Source organism: Melopsittacus undulatus, chromosome 2, assembly GCF_012275295.1.
Source record: "Melopsittacus undulatus isolate bMelUnd1 chromosome 2, bMelUnd1.mat.Z, whole genome shotgun sequence".
In the NCBI taxonomy this organism is placed as follows: Eukaryota; Metazoa; Chordata; class Aves; order Psittaciformes; family Psittaculidae; genus Melopsittacus; species Melopsittacus undulatus.
The window spans coordinates 16580801-16587797 of record NC_047528.1 but is presented as its reverse complement, the minus strand read 5'-3'; the positions used below and the strand labels follow the sequence as shown (position 1 = coordinate 16587797).

Genomic DNA, 6997 nt, shown 5'->3' with positions numbered 1-6997 from the left:
CCTTACTTACGCGAAGGAAGACTGAGCATCTATTATAAGTAAACACGTGTAGGCACGGCCGAGTTCAGAAGGCTCCCGCGGGACGCTCGCTCTCCAATCACCAGCTCAGCACCCGCTCAGCCCCAGCGTGCAGGACGCTGCCAAAGGGCTCTGGCTAGGCCTCCGGACCGCCGTGCCCCACCGCCACCTCGCAGAACGTACTCCCCCAACTATCTCTCCACCCTCCCCGGCGGCCGCCCCTCTTAGCCGCAGCACCACGCCGAACTGCGCAAGGCTCCTTCCGCGCCCGAGGGCCACTCACGCCGCCAGCCCCCGCGCCCCTCCGCCGGCGCCGGCACTACGAACACGGGCTTCGCGCCGCCTGTGGCGCAGGCCTGGTTGCGCCGCGCATGAGCGGGCGCAGAAGCAACATCTTGACAGGGGGGAAAATCTGAGCGGCGGTGCCGCCGCCATATTGCGGATCTGTCAGCCGCCGCCACACTTGGCGCCTCGTCCCTGGCGGCGCCGCGAGGGGCACGGCCCGGCCCGGCCCCGCAGCGCCTCCTGCCCCGCTGCGAGGGGGAGCAGCGCGGCGGGGGGGGGGGGTGGACACACACCTCTCTGCCCCGCCCCGTGAGGAGCGGAGAGCGCCGTGCCGAGTACCGACCTCGGGGTCTCGTCCCCCCCTCTTCACGCCGCTACTCAGCGCTCTCGGGGGAGTGGAGCCCCAGGTGAGGCGGGGAGCGGCCGCACTGGCCCGCGGGGCGCCGCGGCGAGCGAAGCGCGGGCGGCTGTGAGGGGAGAGCGGGGGCGCTGGGCAACGGGGGCCGCTCCTTTGCCGCGCCGGCAGCGGCCCGAGGCGGGAGCCTGCAGCCCTCGGGGGCGGGGGACACCGGCGCGCAGTGAGACTTGTTGCGGCAGCGGTGCAGCTCGCCGATCGGGTCCGGGGCACAGCGGCCGCCGCCGCCTGGTAGGGGGCCCCGGATCTCCGAGCCCCCGCTGCCGATGAGGGGCTGCGGGCGCTTTGTTGGGGAAGCCCCGGGAGCGCGCCCCGGCGTGCCCGAGCTGCGCAGCCCCCGCTGCATTATTCATGTCCCCGAGCGTCGTGGCTCTTGAGGTTACTGTAGACATGTGGCAGTCGGGTCCGGCAGCTGACTGTGGCGGTGTGGAAGAATAATAAGGAATTACTTCATAAACAAGTGCTGCGAAGCATCTGTTGCTGTCTATTGTTTCCAACAAATGCACAGTTTTAGAGTCCTTAAATACTGACCGACGTAATGGGCACAGCGGCCCTGAATGAGCCTTTGTGCATTGTTTTTTCTTTGAATGGATTAATGTTTTCTACAAGTCGTAGGCATTTGTAATTAACCTCGCTGCTTAAAGCCTAGCACAGATAAGGGGCTTTAGTTTCAACTTTGTGGCATTCACTTCTGCCAGTTTTCTTCATTTGAACTTAAAAAAAAAAAGTAACTCTTTGGACTTTATGCCAGCCCCAACTAATCACATCAGTTGCAAGGTGCTATTAAGCTTTTCCAGTCTGTGTAACACCCTAGACAAGTATTTCATGTTCTCTTTTCTGGTGCAGGCTCTTAAAAAGATTTTATTTTTATCTTTTTTTGACTGAGTTATGGGAGTGGCAGTCCCGAGTTTTAATTAATTCTGTCTTTGTGAGTGGTTTGTGTCAGGCCTCAGACATGTCTGTGCATCTTAGTCTGGTTTGCTGTCATCAGAGGTGCTTGTCATCGTGTTTAGGTCACAGAAATGTTTTGAGGATGCATGCGTCTTCCCTCACAAACCCAGGGATCAGAGAAATACCTTTGTTGCTGTCAGCTCTTACACAGAGTGTTGGCACAGTGCTGCTGGGCAATACGTGTTATGGGGGAAGACGTGGAGTTGGTGTACAGTAACATTATGGCTGCTGTGATGAGGTAGTTTTCTTGATCGTTAAAGAGACAAGGAGTAACTGTTTATTGGATTATTCAATGTACCAGTTTTGATCTATTGATTTAGCATAACAGAGGCTATGAGAAAAACAAAGTACAAGTGCGTGCAATATTCCCAGGTAGGCAGCCTCCCAGCAAATGGCAATTGCAAGGCAGTGGCATATTTCCAAGCTTTGTGCAGAAGTGACACAGCTCTTCTATCAGGTTGGGAGACCAGAGAGCAAAAGTACACCAAACAGCTTTAGAAAACACATGGAAAATGGCATGGTGTGACATGTCAGGAGCTGTCCAGAGAGTTTTCCTTGAATGCTGACTGAAAGAAACCGTGTAAAAGTGTTAAGAGAGATGACAGCAAGAGTTCTGGCCTGTTTCTGCCATTGCAGAAGTGAGAATTGCAGGGCTTGATGAATTGCCAGAAAAAAAGTTGGTTCACAGAAAATTAGGTAAAGCCATAAAGAGAGTGAGAATATGGATCCATCTAGAAGATGCAAAATTAGAGGGGTAAGAAGTGCAGAAGTTATGATATTAGGAAGCAGTTCACGGTAAAGAAAGCTACTTTAGCCATTTCCAGGATAAGTATGTGGCCTTTCTTCAGCATTCTTGCTCTGCTTTTTGAGAAGGGGTACTTCACTTGGCAGAAGTAAAGAGGGAAGTTAAGGTATTACTACTTTTTATTGGATGTGTTGAATACATCAAAGCTGTCCTGTTACTTTGTGTTGCATTAGGAGTCTGTGGGAGTAGAGGAAAGGGAGGATTTTCAAGTCTATAAATGTAAACAAAGCTTTATACAAACTTCTGAAGAAAGTCCTGATTGTTGAATGATACTGATCCATTAAAGCAGCACTCTGTGTATCTTGCATGCTCAGTGAGTTTACTCCAGAGCTGAAGGGGCATAGGTAAACTTCTTTTCAACATTGAAGGGCTGCATCTGTGGGTTAACTTTACCAGGAGGCTAATTCTTAACTGTACTTTGAATTTAAAAGCTTATTTTCCTTTCTGTTTTAGATGTTTATTGAGCACTCTGTGAAATGAAACCTTCAAGTCATGTAGTACAATGAAAAATATTACATTGGCCCCAAAAGGGAGTTAATAATCTTTACACTAGAACATTTTGATTTAAGAACACTAGCTAATGTATATGGAGACTTCAGGTTTATAAGTTACCTTTATCTTATAGAGCCAATTCTAAGAGACTTAACAGCATCATTTAGAAGATAGAAGACATGGTTTTGAAATGGTATATGCTCAGAATTTTGCTTATGTCATGATTCTTTGTTAACTGAATTTTTAGAGAAAGATTTATTTCACTTTGAAACAGCAGAGAACCTGCACCAGTCACACTCCTTAATTTCCATTTTTGCTGGTATATCAGATGTACATGGGAAAAATGGCATTATGTCATTGTAGGACTCCTCAAAATATTTGAGTTATTTTAAGCAGTGCAGTTGTGGGTACTTTGAAGCTAAAACTTGAAGTTAAGGTTACTAAACTTAATAAATATTAACTGTATGTAAATTGTATAGCACAGCTATAGCATACCAGTTTATTAACTGGTAAAACTGCAAGTATGGCATGAATATTCTTTGGCTGGTCTGTGTTGCTTTTTGTTTAACTACTGTGTTGGCAACTGCCAAGTTTTCATTTGTGCTTCTGAAGTTCTCAGGAACTCCAGTTTAGAAGGAGCACTTCACTCTTCAAAATAAGTTTAGCTATAAGTATGTTTAGTGTGTGACAATTTACTGGTTGTATTGCATTTATTTTCAAAGAGACAGCAAGCCTAAATCAAGTATTTCAGGGAAGCGAGTATTGGGGAAAATGGTTTTTAAGAAGGTAAACATACAGTACTCAAATAGTATGTAAAACTTTGCACTGATATCTAGCACTCATCAAATTTCAGTTATTGCGTGTTACTTACAGAATTCAGCTCTTTGTTTTTCTTATTTTCCTTGGTTTTTTTTTTTTTTGTGAGCTAGATGGCTTGTTTTGGTTCCCCCCCTTTGTTTGCTTGCATCCGAGACAACCTCTCTGTCAGTCTGAAAAAAACGTATGCAGAAGTAAAGTCTGTGATGAATGAACATCGTTATTGGACTGCAACGAGTGTGTTATTAGGGAGCTGTTAGTGTTGAAGAAGATTGCCCTGCAGGCATTCACAGGCTGCTCTGGAGCAGAGAGGCGTTCTTTTAGAAAGCTGATACCAGTTAGTCAGGTACATTGGCCTGGAAGTTGTCTACTGCTGCCAGAGATCTAAAACTTTCAGGTATCACAAAAAAAAATGCAATGATATAAAACTTTGAAAAGAAAAAGAATAATAATTTTAAGTAAGCTCCTATAAATGAGTGAGTTATATTGCTGTGGCTGAAGGTTTGTTGTCCCTGTCATCTCTATGTAGGAAAATAGAGACTGAAGCTCTTGCTAGAGCTTAGGAGGCACACTGTTGAAGAGAGAAGCTGTCAGATGGGGATCCCGCTTTTGAAGGTTGGTTCTGTGCCATCTGGGTGTCCTGCTCAAGCCTTCTGCCTCCTATCCCATCCTCACCTGACCTCAGCCCCATGGCTGTGTATGAATGTCTCCTTTGAAACCAGCTGCTGCATAAACTATTTGACAGAATTTTGGCATGAAGCATTTTATTCACCATCGTCTTGCGAAGCAAGCTTTGTCATCTTTCAACAATTGCTTTATTTGTTGGCTTCTGTGTCATAACTGGCAATATGGATAATACTGATCTAAAAACCCTAACTGCCTTGTAGTGAAATGAGCTGAAATCTCAGCTCTTCGTTTCAAGAGAATTCTTGATGTTCTGGATGATTTTTTTTGTTTGCTTGTGTTGTGGAGTCTGCTGATGTTTTGGTGATTTGGTCCAGAGTCCAGATATTGCATATGCTGTGAAGGTCTCAAGGGCTGGAGTGTTACAGCAGTAGGAACTCTGCAAATTCACAAGCCTACTAATCCTGATTTGGAAGAGGCACCTTTGGGAATTGAAATACCAAAGTGATGAGCCTTTATGTCTAGTAGGTCACAAACTGGTTTCAGAATGAGGGAAGTGACAGGGCTGTCATTCCCAATCCCAGCTGACTGGGTTGTTTTTCTCTTACTTGCAGTGCCATTTCATGTGAATGTTAAGATTAAGTAATTAATTGATTCAAAGATAAAAATTCAGTGAAACTGATAAGGTTTCATCCACTAAATACAAATTTATTGGAAATGTGTAAGTAGCAGACATGAACCCTGACTCCAGTAATGATAGGGAGATGTACAATATTTTGGCAGTGATTTTGATATTTCTGGCAGTGATTTTGGGTTTCTTTTGGCCAAATGTTTTCCTTATATTTGTTTTGTTTTTAGTGTTAGCTGATGCCAATAATTGGGAAATATAGGGTGTTATTTTTCTATTAACTGCTTATTTTATTTCATTTTTTGCACAATTTTAAGATCTCGATTTTTATATTCATATAATACTTCATTGTAGTGCTTCTGTGTGAATATACTCTTTAGAAGTTACATGACATTTTTAGTATGAAAGCACATAGATACAGGCTGTTTTCTGTATTATATATAGAATGGATACCATGGCCCATGAATTTAATTTTTGTTTGATTTATATTTTTTTGCATTATAATATGGCAGAAGGTCTCTATGATCTGACATAGAAACAAATTCAGTTTGCCCCTAATACTAAACAAAAATAGTTGCCTCTAAATTTGTCAGATTTCTTTCTTTTTTAAAAAATAAATGATAGAATTTTATTTATTTATTAATTTATTTTATCATAAGAAAAGCTATTACAGCAAGCATTTCAATAAAAAATATCTAGGCTGTTAATTTTTTTCCTTTTTTTTTTTTCATGTTGCCCATGTACTGTGATAATTTATCAGGCCTATGGGGTCTGTGGGGCTGACAGGCTTCAGTTCTATTGAGTTTTGCACAATGATTCTTACTTTTAGCTTACAGCTTTGTTTTATTGCATGCAAACAATTCTGTAAACTCATTTAAATTGCATGTCTACCAATTGGATTTGATGACAATTAATGTATAAAACTTTGTAGTCACAGCTTAGATTTTAAAAATTACCTTAGGGTTTTAATAATATGTTTTCAAAGAAGTAATTTAGAATTGGTTGGTAGTTGTTTAACAAACCATTTGGGTAAAACCCAAAGCAATAAGTTGGGATGGAAAAATTTGCAGTACCAGAATGTAGGAGGGTGTGACAGTCGTCATTTTGGAAAGTGATTGACATGGTCTCTCTTAAAGGCCCCAGGGGGTAATCACTTGATAACACAGATCTTGGCCTTGTGCTGTATAGTTGGCATTTGTCTACTGGAGACTGGACTTCTTATCAGTCATCTTACCATGGCCCTTCTTTTCAATGCTAATGTAACTGTAGGCACATAAGAATAGTTATGCTATTTAATATTCCTTTTAGTACTGTTTGCTTGGCACGCTTATAAAATGGTGCATGAGAATCTAATTTAGCTTCTGCATCATTAATTAACTGAGTCTTAACTCCAGGGCTTCAATTTGCATTCAGTTTTGCGAGCAGTGAGCCGCTGCTATCAAAAAGGTGAACACAAAGATTACTGCAGCTCAGAATCCTGCTTACTGTCAGCAGATACTAGAATCAAGCTTGGTTTATGTTTTACTTCCATTTTTTTCTGAGGAGTACATTGGGGAAAGGGAGGAGAAGAGGGAGAAGCAGTCTCTTCTGTGAACTGGAAATGTGCTGTTGAATTTTATCAAAAGCCAGTGTTGTAAACACCTATAAGCCTATTTTTCCTCCACCACAAAAGGCTTTGTGGTTAAAAAAAAAAACCACCAAAAACAAGAGGAGAGGAATTCCAGAAAACTCTATTCCTTTTTCCAAGAACATGTTGATCAATATCTTAGAATAGTAGTCTTACTGCTGCTATCCAATACTTTAGAATATCTGCCATAATTAGAAAAAAAGAATACATCTACAGGATACAACTGTCTTTATGCTAGACCAACATAATATTGTGTATAGTTGTGCTACATTAATTTTATCATAATGAATAGAAAGATGTTGGTTTAATTTTTTTCAGACTGATATTTCAATAAAC

At 42.7% G+C, this 6997-nt stretch overlaps 1 protein-coding gene across 1 annotated transcript in view; it reads left to right on the top strand.

The window, feature by feature from the left end:
- Positions 1-324: 324 nt before the first annotated feature.
- Positions 325-6997, top strand: part of RDX (radixin) — a 45081-nt gene continuing 38408 nt past the window's right edge. The window contains exon 1 of the mRNA XM_034073308.1: positions 325-710. The gene's annotated coding sequence lies outside the window, so the exon portion shown is untranslated. The remainder of the gene's footprint in view (positions 711-6997) is intronic.